Raw genomic sequence first — 18,442 nt, 5'->3', positions numbered from 1 at the left:
CTCCCACACATCCCACCAGTTGATGTTCAATGAGTCCATGAGTGTAACTGGACAGTTTGTGCACAACCTCCTGGTACCTTTCTTCTTAACTGGCAGCGCAGGATGGTAAGTGGCTGGGGGAGGGGGCAGGGAAGGACTACCCAAACTTGCACATAAATAAGGGGGCACCTGGATTTGAACCAGGGACCTCTTGATCTGCAGTCAAATGCTCTACCCCTGAGCTATACCCCCACACTGTAGATGCTACATAATTAACACCCTTCAGCTGTTTGGTAACACTCAGCTCTGCAAAATGAAGTCACGGCCCCCCTCTAGGACTGACTTTCTGGAAGTTGCCAGACCTGGTTCACGGTAAGACATCCTCCCCCAGCTCTGCAGCTTTCCAAGCCTCAGTCCCTGGAGGGGTCATTAGAGAGGAAAAAAGGAGGGAAGCCGCCTGAGGAACTCCCAAACTCCCAACCCATTTCTTTTTTGCTTTAGCCCAAGAGCTGGCCAGCTGTCTCCAAAACTACCCACCTATCGGGGCTCCCAGCCCCTTGCCTTTCTCCCTTCACTGAAGACAGAGATGGACTCTAATCCAGTGTTGCAGAGCTCTGTTAGTTGGGGTTTACAGCAGCAACACTGCAGAATTCCTGTCTCCCTTGTTTGAGTAGCTAAGCCAGATGTTAGTAGACCCACAAGGTTGAAACAAGGGTGTGAGTGAGCTTTGGTGTGAGAAAAACCAGGTCCCCGGAGGAAATGCCCATCCTACCTGGAGAGAACCCGGATGCTATGATTCGTCTCTGTAGGTCTCACCACAGGTCCACTGTGCCAAACTGGTTTAGGTGGGAAGGAGGGCTGAGAGTGATAATTTACGGTTACCATCTAGGGCCTGTTCCCGGGAAGTCTGCTGTATCTACTCTGGTCTGCCTTGGAAAAGCCAAGCAGAATTCTGCATGAGTCCCTGCTCTCTCTTTGATGACCCTTTAAGAGTTGAAGAAATGAGATGTATACAGAAGGTGGGGGGGGGGGGAAAGGATAGATGCCAAGAGGAGGAGGGATACCCAGGGTACTGGCGTGGGCAATCCACCCAGATTGCCATTGTGCGATGGCTTCCAATTTTAGGAAGGATCATAATTAGCATGGATGAAAGGAAATCAGAATATTGGCAACAGCTGTGAATAGGAAAACCAATAGAGCAGGGGGCACCTGGATTTGAACCAGGGACCTCTTGATCTGCAGTCAAATGCTCTACCCCTGAGCTATACCCCCTTGCTTGGTATAGGTGTCTAATAAGTACCTTTCATGTTCATAGTCACACCCATTACTCCTATAACACATTGGGAGTTTCTACTTGTCTCTAGAGAGCTGATAAAACCATCAATTTATTCCTTCGCAAACTCATCCCAGAGAGGTCCCCCTCCAGTCCTCAGAGGCCCCAGCCTTACCTCTTCCTATGCCTGCATCTCCCCATTTTCTTCAGTCTGTGGTGACAGCAGCAGCAGCAGGAAGGAGCATTGACTTTAACTACTAGAAGGACCTTTAGGATTTGCTTGTCTGTTTTTCTCTTGCTCTACACCACAAAACAACAACTTGAAGAGATCCTGCCTAACCTCTTTGGAGACAGATGCATTACTTATAGCTGAAGATGTCTTTCCAGTGTGTGCATCTATTCATTAACCTTGGAGGGTGGTGGTGGGAGCAGCTGCGGAAATTAGTGAAATTTCCAGTCCCTGACCTGGATCAGGGAGTTGTCCTAGAAGCATCATGGAGACAGGGAGACATGAGGACTACACAGGGCCTCTGGATTCCAGCCAGGGAACTCTTGAGCAAGAGCGAAAGGCTCTACCCTGAACTACACCTCCACCCACAGGACATGGAGGTTTTTAATATATTTTTTTGTTTTTATTGAAGTATCTTGTGCAGTCATTTTTAAAAGTCAAATACTGTTTTTCAAGCTTATCACAAAAACCTCAATCCTCTGTATCTCCCTCCTGCTACCCAGAGGCAATCATTCTCCACACTTTTGTCTGTTTCTTTTAGTATATTTGCCACCACGATTTCAAATAATATAAATATCTGATAATATGTAATATCTAACTTAACCAAGTCTGGACATCAACTGTTGTACTTTTATGATGAGGATGAGAACTTATATGCCTTCTTCCCTTCTCAGTTGTCTATTATATCTTGACTTTTGGTTAAATAATTTTCTATGTTTCTATGTTTAATATTTTCATTGTTATCAGTTAATAGTGTTCATAGTGCTACGTAGAACTAAGAATTCTGGTGGAACTTTTTGTTTTTCCTGAAGTTAGTGATAGCCTTATGTTTCAACTGCTTAGTTTTCTTTGAATTTCTAAGATTTTCCACAAGCTTTAATCATGCCAAAAAGTGCCTTTCAAAACAATTTTCCACTTATAAAAGCTATCAGATAATTAACATTTCCTCTTCTTGTTTTCCAGTAGCCATCCATCTTCCTGATCCTTCTGGTTGCCCTGGAAAGCCTGCTACACACTCACGAGAACATTCTTTCCACCTCTCTCTCCGTTTGGGAGTCCTGCTTTCCTGGATTCTGAGCCTTGAATGTTTCTTAATTTACTCACTTAGCTTGGCAGAGGACCTCCTCCAACTACCACAAAATCAGGGTAGGTAAATTTTTAAAGAACTCGCATGTCTGCAAATGTCTGTAATTCTACCCACAGACTTGATTAGCAGTCTGGATGGACAAGTCATAGTCCCTCATATCGTGAAGGATTTTTCCTATGGTGTTCTAGCATCTAGTATTGCTACTGAAAAATTAAATACATCATAATTCCCTTTCCTTTGTGTATCACCTATTGTTTCACTCTTTGAACTTTTAAGAGCTTCCATTTAGTCCTGGTGTCCTATAATTACACCATAATGTATCTGGTGAGGATCATTGTTCTAGGGGCTTGGAGGGTCTTTTCTAATGGAAACCCATGCCCTTTCATCATGGGCAATTTTCTTGTATAATGTTCCCTCCATCATTTTCTCTTTCTGGAACTTTTACTAGTTGGTTTTTGCACCCCCTGGTGTCAACTTCTAACTTTTTTACTTTTAATCTCTATTATTATCTATTCTTTTATCTTTTTGTTTGTTTTACTTGGAAACCACCTCAACGTTATTTTTCAAACTATTGAACTTTTTATTTCTTTTGATTTCTAAGAGCCTTTTCTCGTTCTGTAACTGATTCTTTTTTATAGAGCATCCTCTTCCTGTTTCACAGATGGAATATATTTTTCGTATCTCTCTCAGGATCTTATTCAGCTTAGCTTTTCTCCACTCCTGGCCAATAAACAGGGAACCCAGTGACCTGTGGTTCTGCCCACACAGGGATAATAACCAATCGGATTATCTCTCTTCAAGATGCTTAACACAACAGACACAGAGAAGGGAAGAGGAATTGAATGCAGAGGAGAAAGTCCAACAGACAAACACAAATTGACCATAAAGTCTATAAGCATGTTGAAATAATTGGTGAACAGAAAATGTGAATGAGGTTGTATAGATGTTCGGTCAGGAGTGATGTCAGGTAGATCTCCTTGGAGAAACGGTGTCTTAGGCCTGAGTCCTAAGGCTTTCTTAATGATGTCAAAAACCATCCCAGACTCCGCAGGCCTGTTGTCTGACTACTCCTGGATCCCCATGGAAGTGCACGTCTCCCATTCTGTTCTTACCACAAGCCCCCTGCCTCTGATGAAGCCCGAGAGGCTCCACTCTTTGTAACCCAGGAGTGGAGGCTGGCTGGGTGCTCAGATGGGGCCTCCCAGGCAGGGTCTCAGCACAACCACCATGGTAAGGCCTTATCTCTCTGCAGTGTTTGATTTTTTACCCCCAAACCACAATTTTTTAAGGTTTATTTATTTGTTTTGAAAGAGAGAGAGAACTCATGTGCTAGCATACAAACAAGTGGGGGAGGAGCAGAGAGAGAAAGAGAGAGAATCCCAAGCAGAGACAGAAAGAGAGAGAGCTCTGTCACCACAGAGCCCAATGAGGGACCCAAACCCGCAAGCCATGAGATCACAACCTGAACCAAAATCAAGAGTCAGACACTCAACCGACTGAGCCACCCAGGCGCCCCAACCCCACCAAAAAACAATTAAAAAAAAAAAAAAAGGAAATTACTTCACCACCAAAGATATTACCAATTATAGGACTGTTCACACTCACTAATCGGGGCTCCCCCTTCCCACATCAAGACAGTCAGGAGTCTGTGGCGACACTGCTGATTGAGTGAAGGGGGCTGGTTGCCTCTGGGAGACTTTCCCCGAGCAGGGCAAGAGCCTCGTAACTTCTGCCTGACATGCAGTGCAGTCCCCCGTCTTGGTCCCACTGATATGGAAAAACACAAGCAGTCACTGTGCCTTTCCCCTTTTCAGTGTTTCTGGCCAACCACTGCATCAGGTCACAGTTCCCAGGGGTCATATCTAATCCTAAACATTCTGCTACCATCTTGACTCAACAGAGGCACTTCCTAAGTCCCCGTCAGCGCACACGCACAAACCACCTCTTGTCCTGGATGCCTCCTGCAGAGGGACCGCCCTCCAGATTCTCAGAGGGTAAGCTTACTCCCAAATGACAGTAACTTCCCAGATACCAGAGAAGCCAAAAGGAACTCGGAGGAAGGAATTCTAGCTTCTCCGTCCCCACTCCCTCCTGGCCGACGGGGATGTCAGGACTGAGGAGGGCCTGCTGAAGTCCAGGCCTGGGGACTGGGGTCAGGGGGCAAGACCAGGGGCCTGGTGGGGTACCAAGAGGTCTGCTTCAAACCCAAGTGCCCCTTAGGCAGCCTTGCTTAGCATCCACACAGACGGTTCTGAACTTCTCATTCATTTGCACCTGCTAAGTCCTGAGTCTGTAAAGTCCACAAATAAAAACCACACAGGTTGGACCCTTGACAAACCCTCTTTGGCCTCAGACAGATGAGCTCCTCATGCCAAACTCCCTCCTGGCCCCACTCCTGGGCCCTCATCCCAAACCATCTCTCATTACAAAGTCCTGATGAACGCAGCTTCCCAGAGACTCCCGGCTTACCTCGAAAAGACACGTTTACGCCCTGAGCTCCCAGGAAATCAAGTTGATTAAATAATACCAGCCAGGGCCCCTCCAGAGGAGAAAGGGCAGAGTGGTCCGGGGCGCCATGCAGTGTCTTTTCCACAAGAGCACAGTGACCTGACCTCAGCGAGAGATGAACGTTGACGCAGGGAGCAAAGGGGACAAAGAAAAGTCTGGAAGGCTGAGAAAGGATGAAGGGTTTTTGGTGGACTGAACCCAAATTCCGAGCCCTGAATATAAAGGCCTTCAGTCTCTGGCCTCTGCTCCCCTCGGTGTTCCCCCAACCCACTCCCTATGGGGGCACTTAGGTCACCTCTGGAGGCACTTCATGGCCTACCTCTGCTTATGCTCTTTCTCCCGGATTGCCCCTGCCCGCAGCTCCGCAAAAGCCTAGGAGGCTTCCTGGAGGAGGCAGCAGCTTCCTTCCACCCTCTTCAAAACATGCAAAGAAACTGCCTCGCCCCTTACAACATGGTGGTATTTGTCTCGTAGGCTAATATTTTATGCGAGTGAGCAGATTGCACCTACGCTTGTATTATTATTGACTACTACTGTTCCCTTGTTCTGGGGGAGGGGGGGCGGGGCATCACCTGGCAGGGATTATGCAGGACGGGCTTCAGATTTTTGCTCTCCTGACCTCCCGAATAAGAATGTCAAGTGGAATAAAACAGAGCAGTAAGCTGACACATCGAAGTTGGACACCGCTTGCAGGAATGCATTGGCTAGAAGCACCGTCGTGCCTTGTGATCAGGATGTGGGTATATTGACCTGAAACACCAACGCCCTCCAGGGACAACTGGTCCGCCATCTGGATGCCGGCACAGAGCACAACTGAGCACTAATTAGAACAGAACCACTGCCTTCCCAGCCTCCCTCCAAAATGCCAGCGGCCAGCATTAAAGAACTCCCTAGACCAGGTCACCTTGGACATCTTCCTGAGAAAACATGTTGCAGCTTACTCACCCCCGTGGGCCCTGCCTGTCTCTGCTGCTCAGATGGAAAGCAGATGTCCCATAGGGCATTGCCAGTGTCCCCGTGCAAGGCAGGCGACCGGGGTCCCTGTGTGATGGCAGGGGGCAGGGAAGTAGCCCCCGGGGGGCACAGGGTCTCCGGACTGGCATGGCCCGCAGCCCCTCGGTGCATCCTGTGCTCTGTGCACATCCTGCAGAGGCAGCCCCGGGGCGGAGCGACAGGAGCCCTGGGGGTCCGCTGCGGTCACAGCCCCGGTGCTCGGTAGGGATGGGGTACACACGAGAGGAGTCAACGCTCCATTCTCCCCCCACAGTGGAGGTGGCCATGTGTGGCGGGAGTGGGACTACTCACAGGATGGGTGACGTCTGCAAGGCTTGAGGGGTAAGTGTTAACAGGGGGCCCGAATCAGCCCTGCAGAAGTTCCCCTGCAGCTGGCAAAGATCTAAACCGTCTGGGCTCCCTCCTCTCCTTGCAGGAAGACTCAGCTCCGCAGGACCCAGAGGCGGAAAGGCAGTCCTTCCATCAGTAGAACACGGAAGGGAGGCTTGAACGAGAGACCCCTTGATCTGCAAGGAGACCCCTGCCTTCGCTCATGCCCCCACTTGTTCGAGCAGGCTCCAAAGCACCTGTTTGCTTTCCGTCAGCCCACGAGAACAGCTCCACTGCGGGCTGGACGCATTCCTGCCCGCCTTGTCCTTCCCCGGCCCCAGCTTCCTTCCACCCAGCAGACCTGCAACATCTCCCCGCCCCACTTCATGACCGAGACATCCAGAGCCGCTCATGTCAGCCTAGAAAGGCACTTAGAATGCTCCAGAACAGCAGTTGCTAAATGCGGCAGCCCAGGAGAATCGTCTGGTGTTTCTGTGATGTGGGTGGATGAAAACAAAGAAGCGTGCTATTGAGAAATGAAGTTCCTCGGGGCCCCAGTAAATCAGAATCTCTGGACTGGGGGCCTGGAGAGTGAGTGTGTGTGTGTGTGTGTGTGTGTGTGTGTGTGTGTAACCACTTTCCCCAGTAATTCTGCTCAGACACAGCTTCGGGTCCACATATCACCTTCACAACACAACACGGTCATGGATTGGACCACGTTTCTGGTTCTGGGACTTGCACAGGTCAAGGCTTTCCCAAAGGACCACACCCCTCAATCTACCAAACAAGCACCACCCTGAGGGTGCCATTCCATGTAGGTACTAAAACTTGAGTCAGGGGGCACCCGGATTTGAACCGGGGACCTCTTGATCTGCAGTCAAATGCTCTACCCCTGAGCTATACCCCCTGGCTTCTTAGGTGCCTAATGAATACCTTTTCACCTGTGTTGCAACACCCACCTCCTCTGCGCACTGGAATGCCCATTAATTTTTAGAAAGTTCTGGAAATATGGAAAGTTTCCCTTCAGGAAATGGGCACCTTTTGGCCCTGCTCTTCCACATAGATGCCCCCTAACTGTGGCTCCCAGAAACTTCTTTGCTCACAATCTTGCGGTCGTATTTTCTCAGCACCACTTTGAAGGCACTGCTTGAGAACGCATTGCTAAGAGCTGGACCGCTTGTGCCTTCCTTGCTGTCGTCAGCAAGCTCCATGACTTGCGACGCGCCCTCTGCACCCTCCCTTCTCACCCTTATCCCCCCACACGGCCGATGGATCCCAGGCTTTGTTGCCCATCTCTCTGCTCTGTCCTCCTTCCATGGCTTCCTCCCGGCTTTTCCAGGGTCCTGACTGAACCCAGACGAGTTACTGGAATTACTTAGCCAGAGAGGTCACAACCCCCAGCCCGGGGCCCAAGAAGCTGCCCCAACGGTCCCAGGGGCCCTCACAGCAGAAGGTCAGCCCAGCTGGAGCAGTAGGGACTGTGGCCGAGACCCAGGACCAGAGATGCCTCTTGCGGGAGAAACTCCTGCCCTGAGGCACAGCACTGCAGCCCTAGGAAGTGAACCTGGCCCCTGGCCAACACACCACCGAGATCAAAAGGCCATTGATGCCCCAAGTGTAGAGAAAAGACACCCGCCCAAAGGGACACGAGAGGCAGTGAAAGAGCCTGCCGTGTCTGCATGAGGGAGACCAGCGCTCAGAGCGCACAGGGACTTGCTTTGGAAAACCCCTCCCTTGTCCCTGCAATCTATTTCAGGGACTTATGTTTATTTCACAGGTAGCGAGCCCTCCTTGCTGGGGAAAAAATAAAAAAGCAATGTCTCTGCATCTTTCGACAGTGGCCACAACATTAAGCATAGAAGTTAGTAAGCAATAAACGCGACGGCTGGAGGGAGAGATAGCGAAATTGACAACGGCGTCTAAGTCTGGAGCAAATACAGATTTTCTGAGGCGCCACCAGCCAAACGCTGTTGGTGTTTTGCTGTCCGTTCCTTCAAACTTGACCACCACCTCCTTCCCCTGAGTTTGGACTCTCCTCTATTGGCAGAGATGGGCAGTTCACGGCCACGTGATGGCCCTTACCCTCCACAAATCATGATACTCGATGGTGCGATGTTGAAAGCCTTCTCTTGAGAACTGGAAACAAGGCAAGGATTGTACCTAAAACCAGAGATGTGTAATAAGACGAAAAAAAAAAGGGGGGGTGGGGTGGGGTGGGGGGAGGAATGGAATGGAAGAAACAAAACACCCATTATTCATTTATTCATGGATACTCTGATTATCTTCGTAGAAAATAAGCTACAAGTGATCTGAATTACCAAGCTTAATAAACTTCGAGATAAAAAATGAAATTATTTAAAACGAAATCTACTTCTATACACCCGTAGTGAAGAATTAGAAATAAAACATTTGAAAAGATGTTATTTAAAATAGTAACAAAGGGGCGCCTGGGGGACTCAGTCCCTTAAGCCTCCGACTCTCGATTTCTGCTCAGGTCATGATCTCTCGGTTCGTGAGTTCGAGCCCTGAGTAGGGCTCTGTTTCCGACAGTGTGGACCCTCTTGGGATTCTCTCTCCCTCTCTCTCTCTGCCCCTCCCTGCTTGCACACTTCGCGTTTTCTAGCACGTTACCAAAATGGCGTTACACTTTGTGTGCTCTTGCTCGTCTCGCTTCCTTCGCTCAGCGGAAATGTTTTCCCCTGGTCTGGTCATCTGCGTTCTTTCCAGTGTTTGGCTATGACCACGCTTCTGTGAACAGTCACGCACGAATCTTTGGCTACGTACTTTCATTTCTCTCGGGTAAATACCTGCCAGTGGGATGACTGGATCAAAATGGTTGCGGCATTTTACATTCTGGCCAAGAGCGTTCGCGTCCCGGCTAGCAGCTGCTGCGCTCCGCATCCTTGTGGACGCTTGGTGTGGTCAGCCGTCCTGAGGTTGGCTGTTCTAACGGGTGTGCAACTATCTTAGGCGGTTTTCATCGCACTGTGGCTTGGGTTTGCATTTCTGCAATGACTAGAAATGTCGCACACCTTGACATGCGCTTGATATCGCTGGAACCACTCTCCCAGCATCATTTCCTGGTATAGGTTCAAGGTAGAGTTGGCCGAAAGAAGAAGTATTGAGTGGTATTTGGGAGGTGGAAGTGAAGCGGCAGCCGGGACTGTCTGAAAGTCGTTGTGACATACAGACACCAGTTATCAGCAGATCCCAACTTACCTGGGCTCTCCCCTGTTGTGTCCAGGTTTCCTTCCCAACTGCCAGCCCCATCCATCACCGGTAGCCCCAGGGCCTTCACCAGACACTTGCCTGAGGACCTACAGAAGTGGTAATTTTCCACCAGGCTTTCCCCAGCCCCTTCCTGGCGCCATCCCAGTAGCTGGATGTGCTCCGCTTCCCAGATTCCCCTTCATCTCTGTTTCCACCTTGCCACGCCTTAGGAAGGCTCCAAAGTGACTGTTCTTTGGTCCTCCAACTCCCTCTCCTGGACCGTTCCTTCTACCGGCTCATCACAGAATTGTGCAAGGTCTTCTTTCCATAACAATTCCCCTCTTCAAAAATACTTGCGGTGATTCCGCTGCTCCGATTGAGTACTGACCGGCACGTCTCAGTGGGTTTATTTTTTTAAAACTTTGTCATTCATGTATGAAACATACAAACATGCGCAGATCGTCAGCGTTCATCTTTCTGAGTGACAAAAAATGAATACACCTGTTGCAACCCTGCATCCAGAGTCTGAGAAATAGAACAGTATTCAGAGGTGGATGGAAATGAGATGCCAGGAGTAATATAGGAATAGCTCTTCCCTGAGTGCACATGTTCGTATTGCCTCAACTTTTGAATTACTTTACTGTTTTACATTTCAAAAAAAAAAAAAAAAACCTGCAACAAGTATGAGGAGATAAATCTAAAGACAAATGTAAACAAAACCCCAAACCCTAATGGTGTAGCATATCAGTCACATGGTCCCAAAGAAGAAAATATTCTCAGTGCTATATATTCTAAGGGGGAGGAAAAAAAGAGACATTGAACCACGTGAGACGTTGAACTGCACTTGTTTGGGTACAAGTTACAAAACCTATTTTTGAGCAAATGAGTAAATATGTTGATATGTGGAGGAACCAGAGGTCTAATTGTGGGGGACAGGGGACATTACTATGGAATGGAGGAAGGCAAGGAAGAACCATAGAGAGGGATTGGGATTGTAAGCAGCAGTGTGAATACACACACTGACGCACACACACACGTGCACACACATTTCCTAACGCTGCCCTCTCAAAGGGGCTAGAAACAACGATTCAGTTCCAATGAGCACTCCTAATGCTCGTATCGTGGTTATTAAACACCCTCAAAGGGAACCAGGAACCCTTGGAGAAATGGCTGATTCCAGGGCTGGGCAGGAAACCTAAGAGGTGAACTATGTAGCATGTTGTTCCGGAAGGTGAGAGAGCGCTCAAAAACTGGTGAGTACGTGTGGACAGAACATAGGGCTAGCTTGAAGAGGCTCGGCGTTAGCTCAAGTGGGGACAATTTGAGAATCAAAAGAGATAAAGATAGGACTATGTTATAGCTCATTATTAAAGAATCCATGAATCCACGTTAATACCGTTTTTTACATTTTAGATGGGGAAAGGAAAACAGCTTTTTACCAAAAGAAGCCAACTAATACAAGTAAAAGGACTGATAGAAATATAAAATCACCATTTTATAACCATCAGGGTAACAACCGAGTTAAGTCAGAATCACTAATGGTTGCTAAGCATGCAAGGTGAAAATTGTTGGGGAACAGGATATAGAAAAATCTGTCCACCATCGTTTTAACTGAATAATCAAATTCAACTTCATCAATAGTGGAGTAAAGTGGCATCACCCTTGAGGTAATGCATGGACATAAGATAAACATATATAACATAAACATAATATAAATATAAATATAATAGGGGGCGCCTGGGTGGCTCAGTCGGTTAAGCATCCGACTTTAGCTCAGATCATAATCTCAACATTCCTGGGTTCAAGCCCTGCGTCGGGCTCTGTGCTGACGGCTCAGAGCCTGGAGCCTGCTTCAGATTCTGTGTCTCCCTCTCTCTCTGCCCGCCACCTGCTCCTGCTCTGTCTCTCTCTGTCTCTCAAAAATAAATAAAACTTAAAAAAATAATAAATATAAATATAATATAACATAAAACCTGAGAAGGACTCAATATCACCTATGTAGTCATTTTATCAAAATACTGAACTTTAAATGACGAGGAAACAATCAGATAAATCCTTCTCTCCAAAAGTAACCCACTATTCTAACTTTTTAACACATTTTTGGCCTGTGAACTTCATATACTCTTGCCCCCAGTGTTACATTGGTGAGATCCAGCCATGCTGTCCTATGTGTGTTGACCTCCGGGACGGTTCTGTCCATCACCCAGCTTGGACGCTGCAAAACTGTCCATTACCTGAAAGAAAATAGAAGAGTGGAGAACTATTCCGGGTTAAAGCAATCTAAAACCACGTGACAACCACATGCAGTGCATGAAACTTGACTGGACCTTATGTTGGAAATAAAAGACAACTATCAGTGACCTTATTGGGACAATTGAGAAATCTAGACTATGGATGGCCTAATAAATTATTGGATCACATCGTTGATAAGCCTCCTGAGGGTGCTGTGATTATGCAGACTGCCTTTCTTCTCAGAAAATCCATGTTGAAATATTTAAGGGTGCCAGGATGTCTTTGATGAACTTTCTAATGAATCAGAAAAACCTCTCACACATACACAGAAAGGAGAGCGTGGGCACGAGAGCAAAGGTGGCAAAATGTTAACGATTGGTGACCCAGGCAGAGTATTAACATTTTCATTATCGTGGTGCCTGGGCGGCTCAGTCGGTGAAGCATCTGACTCTTGATTTTGGCTCATGAGGGTCAGGATCTTGCGGTTGGTTCATGCATCCGAACCCCGCATCGGGCTCTGTGCTGACAGTGCAGAGCCTGCTTGGGATTCTCTCTCTCTCCCTCCCTCCCTCCCTCCCTCCCTCCCTCCCTCTCTCTGTCCCTCCCTCACTCGTGCGTTCTCTCTCCCACTCTCTCCAAAATAAATAAACTTAAATTTTTTTAAAAAAATTTTCATTGTAGGGGCGCCTGGGTGGCGCAGTCGGTTAAGCGTCCGACTTCAGCCAGGTCACGATCTCGCGGTCCGTGAGTTCGAGCCCCGCGTCGGGCTCTGGGCTGATGGCTCAGAGCCTGGAGCCTGCTTCCGATTCTGTGTCTCCCTCTCTCTCTGCCCCTCCCCCGTTCATGCTCTGTCTCTCTCTGTCCCAAAAAATAAATAAATGTTGAAAAAAAATTAAAAAAAAATTTTTTCATTGTATTATTTTTATAACTTTCCTATAGCTTTGAGATTTTTCTAAATAAAAAGTTAGATTATGTGCCTATCTTTCTCCCTTTACTGTTTGTGATATCCAGCCATACTATTGTACGTAAGAAGGGTTTTTTTCCTTCCGTTGCCGTATGGCATTCTGCTATATGAATATTCGTTATTTATCTATGCTGTTGAAAAGCTGTTGCCAGCTTGGGGCTATTAGGAAGAAGCAGCTATGAAAATTCCTGTACCTGTCTTTGATGAGCTCACATATGCGCTTCTGTTAGGAGCACAATTGCTGGGTCATTGGAATGCAACTGTTCTGTTTCAGTAGTTAATGACATACAATTTTCCAAAGGGGTTATATGTACCAATTTATTGGCCATTTGGACAATGTCTAATGTGAAATGCCTACTCCACTCCCATTGTGCCTACTCCACTCCCATTGTCCTATGGGGTCCTCTGTCTGTTTTCTCACTGATGCGTGGTCCTCTGTCTGTTTTCTCACTGATGCGTGGGCATTGTTTTTATATTTGGATACAAGTCCTTTGTTAATTACATGCATTTCAAATCTCTTCTCTTTGACCTTCCGCTTTCTTTCTCAACGTTTTTATTTATTTTTTTTGGGGACAGAGAGAGACAGAGCATGAACGGGGGAGGGGCAGAGAGAGAGGGAGACACAGAATCGGAAACAGGCTCCAGGCTCCGAGCCATCAGCCCAGAGCCTGACGCGGGGCTCGAACTCACGGACCGCGAGATCGTGACCCGGCTGAAGTCGGACGCTTAACCGACTGCGCCACCCAGGCGCCCCGACTTTCCGCTTTCTTAAAGATGTCCTTTGATGAGCTGAATCCTTAACTATAATGGTCTGATTTATCAATCTTTCCCTTTATGTTTAGGGCTTTCTGTGTTCTCTTTAGTAAATGTTTACATTTGCACCAGACCACAAAGATATTCTTTTAAGGCTTCTTCTAGAAGCATATTGTTTCGTTTACATTCAGAGCTACAGTCTACCAGGAACTGATTTTGGTGTAGGGGGTGAGAATCTATGCCTTTTCCACATGGTTATCCAACTAACCCAGCCTCGCTCATTGGAAAAACTATTCTTTCCCTCACTACTCTGTGCACTGAATTTGTCATAAATCAGGTCCCCATTATCTCACTACTTTCGATGTCTCTAATTTTTTTCAGTGATGGTTTATAGCTTTCTATAGAGAGACATTGTACACCTTTGATTATTTTTATTCCCTCGTAGTTGGTTTTTTATATGTTATTGGAAATAGAATTGTTTGCAATTTTTCTAACTTTTAAATTTCTGCCATGTAGAAATAGGATTGATTTTTGTATTTTCATATTTGTATTTGTATTTGTATTTTTGTATCTAGTGACCCGGCAAATTCACTTAATTCCAACGGTTCATCCGTATATTCTTTTGGATTTTCTACACACACAATACTATCAACTGTGATTAATGACAGTCTTATTTCTTCCTTTCTTATTCTTTATGCTTTTTACTCCCCCCTTTTTTTTTCTCCTTATTGCACCAGCCAGGACCTTGGAAACCTAGCTGAATAGAAGCGATAACTCTGCATGTCATTTCCTCTTTCCCAATCTCAAAGGAAAACTTTCCAGTATCTCCTCATTAAATGTGATGCTTACCATGACAGTCTTCTAACACCCTATATCAGATTAATAACATTGCCTTCCACGGAGGGCTGAATAATGGCCTCCAAAGATATCAAGTCCTAATCCTTGAAACCTGTAAATGTTAGCTTACATGGAAAAAAGGGTCTTTGCAGACGTGGTTAAGGACCTTGAATGGGGAGATTATCCTGGATAATCTGGGTGGCCCTAAATGCAATTGCAAGAGAGAGGCAGAAGAAGATCTGACACAGACAAAAGAGGAGAAGGCAATATGGACACAGACATGGAGGCGAAGTTTGGAGGGACAGACCCACAAACCAAGGAATGCAGACACCAGAAGCTGGAAGACGCAAGGAGTGGATTCTCCCCCGGGAGCCTGCTGACACCTTCATTTCAGCCCAGTGAAACTGACTTTGGACTTCTGGTCTACGGAAGTGCAAAATAATGAATGTGGGTAGTTTTAAGCCATCAAGCCTGTGATTATTTGTGACAGCAGCCATAAGAAACTACACCACCTATGAATAGTACGCCAAGTATTTTTTAATCCTGAAGAGATGTTGAGTTTTTCAAATGCTATTTCTGCATCTATTAGGATGATGGTGTGATTCTCCTCTTTTACCCAGTTAATGTGATGAATTGTATAGATTTTCAAATGTGAAATCCACCTTTGATTCCTGGAATCAATCTCACTGGTCATGATGTTTTATCCTTTTAGATATTCTCAGATTCACCTAGTTCGTAAGAAAGATCAGCCTCTACTATTCCGTTCTTACCTTTTCAGGTTTAAATATCAGTGTTATCCTGGCCTCATGAAATATGTTGGGAAGTATCCCTTATTTTTCTAATTCTCTGGAAGGCTGTATATACGTGTAGTATTCATTCTTCCTTACATTTGGAAGAAGAATTCACCAGGGAAGCCATCTGAGCCTCAAGTTTTCCTTCTGAGAAAGTTTCTAGTTAGAAAGTCTATTCAATAGGTAAGAAAATATTCGACTTTCTATTGCTTCCTGGTCAGTTTTTATAAATTGTGTTTTTCAAGCATTTTGACATTTTTCTGGAAAATTGCATCTAGTTTTTCAGATGTCTTGGCATAAAGTTGTTCACAATATTCCTCTTATGTCTCTTTGCTGTCTTCAGGACCTGAACTAATCTTTCACTTGTCTTTTTTTTTTTTTTTTTTTTTAAGTAAGCTTCACACTGTATGTGCAGCTTGCACCTTGACCCTGAAATCTACCAACTGAGCCAGCCAGGGACCCCTCCTTTGTCATCCTTCGTATCACCCGTAAGTACCTTCGTTTTTTGTCTCTTGATCACTCTTGCTAATGGCTTATCGATTTTGTTAGTTTTTTCACGGATCAACTTGGCTTTGTGGATGTTGTCTGTGAACATTTGTTTTGCGTTCTTATCTTTACGAATTCATTTTTTTACATTTGGGGGGTTTAACTTATTGTCCTTTTTCTAATTTCTGGAAATCGTTACTTATAGTATTGATTTCCCAGCCTTGCTTCTTTTAAGGATTTCAATTTCTAACTCGGTGTGATTTGAGCTGTAAACTACAAACTTTGCCTATGTTCTATTTTCATAATCATCCACTTCGAAATCTTTTCTGGTTTCTCTTTTTTTTTCTTCTTTATTCATTTTATTTTTTATTTTTTAAAATTTACATCCAAATTAGTCAGCATCTAGTGCAACAATGGTTTCAGGAGTAGATTCCTTAGTGCCCCTTACCCATTTAGCCCATCCCCCCTCCCACAACCCCTCCAGCAACTCTCAGTTTGTTCTCCATATTTATGAGTCTCTTCTGTTTTGTCCCCTTCCCTGTTTTTATATTATTTTTGTTTCCCTTCCTTTATGTTCATCTGTTTTGTCTCTTAAAGTCCTCATATGAGTGACGTCATATGATATTTGTCTTTCTCCGACTAATTTCACTTAGCATAATACCCTCCAGTTCCATCCACGAATCTTTTCTGATTTCTATGTGTTATTTAGAAGCGTGTTGTCTAGGGGCGCCCGGGTGGCTCAGTCAGTTGAGCATCCGACTTTAGCTCAGGTCATGATCCCACAGCTCGTGAGTTTGAGCCCCACATTGGACCCTGTGCTGACAGCTCGGAGCCTTGAGCCTGCTTTGGATTCTGTGTTTCCCTCTCTCTCTCTCTCTCTCTGCCCCTCCCCAGCTTGCACTCTGTCTCTGTCTCTCTCTCTCTCTCTCTCTCTCTCTTCTCTCTCAACAAATAAACATTAAAAAAAATCAGAGGCACATTGTCTAATTTTCCATCCCCCCCATGCTTCAGACATTCTAGTTCTTGTCTAGAATGTTCCTCGCCCCACCTTGTCGGCCTAGCAAACTCCTATCGACCCTTCGCTATTACTTCAGGAAGCCTTCCCTGTCCCCAGGCAAGAGGTAGCACTCCTTTATTCTGCTGGGTTTTGTTTCCATACTGATCCTGCTGTCATTGGTGACGTGCATGTCTCACTCTCGCTGGTCGGGAGCTCCTTTTAGGCAAAGACATCTTTCATCCCTGTGCCAAACCCTGAGCAGTTTTTGTTGAACAAATGCACTTGTGTGCCTGTTTTCCTAGGACAGTTTTAATTTCAGTTATTCCCTTTTATCCATAGGAATCTATACATTGCCCCAGATTTTTCGACATCTAGGGCCTGAATCACACCTCCCAGGCTCCCTCTTAGCACCAAAAGGGATGTGAAAGTCCTTTGTTATATGAAAAACCCTGGGGCTTTGGTTTAGGAAATATGGTCTCCTTGATTATATAGTCTTCATGCCGAATACCAGGCTAAGGACCTGCGAGGTACCCAGTATGGACTTGTTGGCTAATGTCTACTGATTGGGCTTTGTCCCTGGCCAAGCTGGAAATAACTCAGTGCCCCTATAAAATATTCCTCATGTCAGCTGACTCGCCTTTGATGTGACAGGGTCCCCCCTCCCCAAGCCCTGAAAGCCATTAGGCAGTGTTGTATTCATTACGAGGTCATCCGAAATTGATGACTCAATGGTCAGCCTTATAAAACTTCAAAATCTCTCATAAAAATGAGTCAGAATCTAGTAATAAGCTTGTTTCTATTATAATTAATAATGTCACTGCTGGGGTGGGCCGTGTTCTGCACAGTAAGTGTTCTTTAATGTACATGGTGAGAAATCTAATGTTCGTAACTATTTTCAAAAGCCGTGGGGAACGTAGTTTTGGGGAAATTCAATAACTTTAGTTATTGAATTTTTTAAGTAAGTCTAAAAGCCAACTCTGATGCTTGTTTCATATAAGTCTGGATTTTTCCATATTTGGAGTTTGCTTAAAATAAGCAAACATTCTTTTGCTGTACCCTCCTCACCTTTACCAGCTTCAGGTGACTTGACTTCTGCCCCGGGAGAGGCCAGGCCCAGAGCCTTTCCCTTTGTTGAGGAAGCCTGGAATGTCTTCGGGTTCAAGACTTCATTCCTGAGGCTCAAAGCTCTGACCCCATGGAAGACGCAGGGGCCCTGGGATGATGGGTCGCTCTCCAAGCCGTCATCGGCCACTGGCACCCTCAGCGTAGGCAAGTTTTACATTAGCATATGAGAATAACTGAGGCCACGGAAGTTTCTAGAAAGCATGAAGGGCAATCATGGAGGCCAGGACACTGAATCTTCCTCCACACAGTTGCCACACGCCCACCTTATCCCAGCTCTCGAAAGTCTCCTCAGGAGCTAACCTCCAGGTTGGCTGAGGGTGACATCATCACGGTTGAAACAGCAACACCAGAGGCCCTGATGCTAGCTCTCTCGAACTGAGGCACGGACCTTCCCACCGCCGCAAAAGAGAGGCCCCATTGCGGGGCAATGTTCTCTGGGGGAGCCCTTCCTTCGTCCCCTCTTTTCCCTGGGTGGGAGAAAGGCTTGAGCGAGAAGTCAAGCTTGAACAGACCCCACTTGGGGCCCAGGATGCCTATCCCCGTGCCTGGCCAACTTTCACCCCCAACTCTCGGTATCAATGAGGATAGACTAGGTCAAGCTGTGCTAGCACTCAACCCCCAAATTGTGGGACTTATTCCACCAAAAGT

General features: G+C 46.2%; 3 non-coding genes across 3 annotated transcripts; all 3 read right to left on the bottom strand.

Moving 5' to 3' along the window:
• Positions 1 to 159: 159 nt before the first annotated feature.
• Positions 160 to 231, bottom strand: TRNAC-GCA. Its single transcript has one exon. It is a non-coding gene; the product is annotated as a tRNA-Cys (tRNA).
• Positions 232 to 1,179: 948 nt separating this feature from the next.
• Positions 1,180 to 1,251, bottom strand: TRNAC-GCA. The gene has a single exon. It is a non-coding gene; the product is annotated as a tRNA-Cys (tRNA).
• A 5,983-nt stretch (positions 1,252 to 7,234) lies between these two features.
• Positions 7,235 to 7,306, bottom strand: TRNAC-GCA. The gene has a single exon. It is a non-coding gene; the product is annotated as a tRNA-Cys (tRNA).
• Between the last annotated feature and the right edge of the window lie 11,136 nt (positions 7,307 to 18,442).

This window comes from Lynx canadensis, chromosome A2 (genome assembly GCF_007474595.2).
Source record: "Lynx canadensis isolate LIC74 chromosome A2, mLynCan4.pri.v2, whole genome shotgun sequence".
NCBI lineage: Eukaryota > Metazoa > Chordata > Mammalia > Carnivora > Felidae > Lynx > Lynx canadensis.
This window is presented reverse-complemented; position numbering and strand designations above follow the sequence as displayed.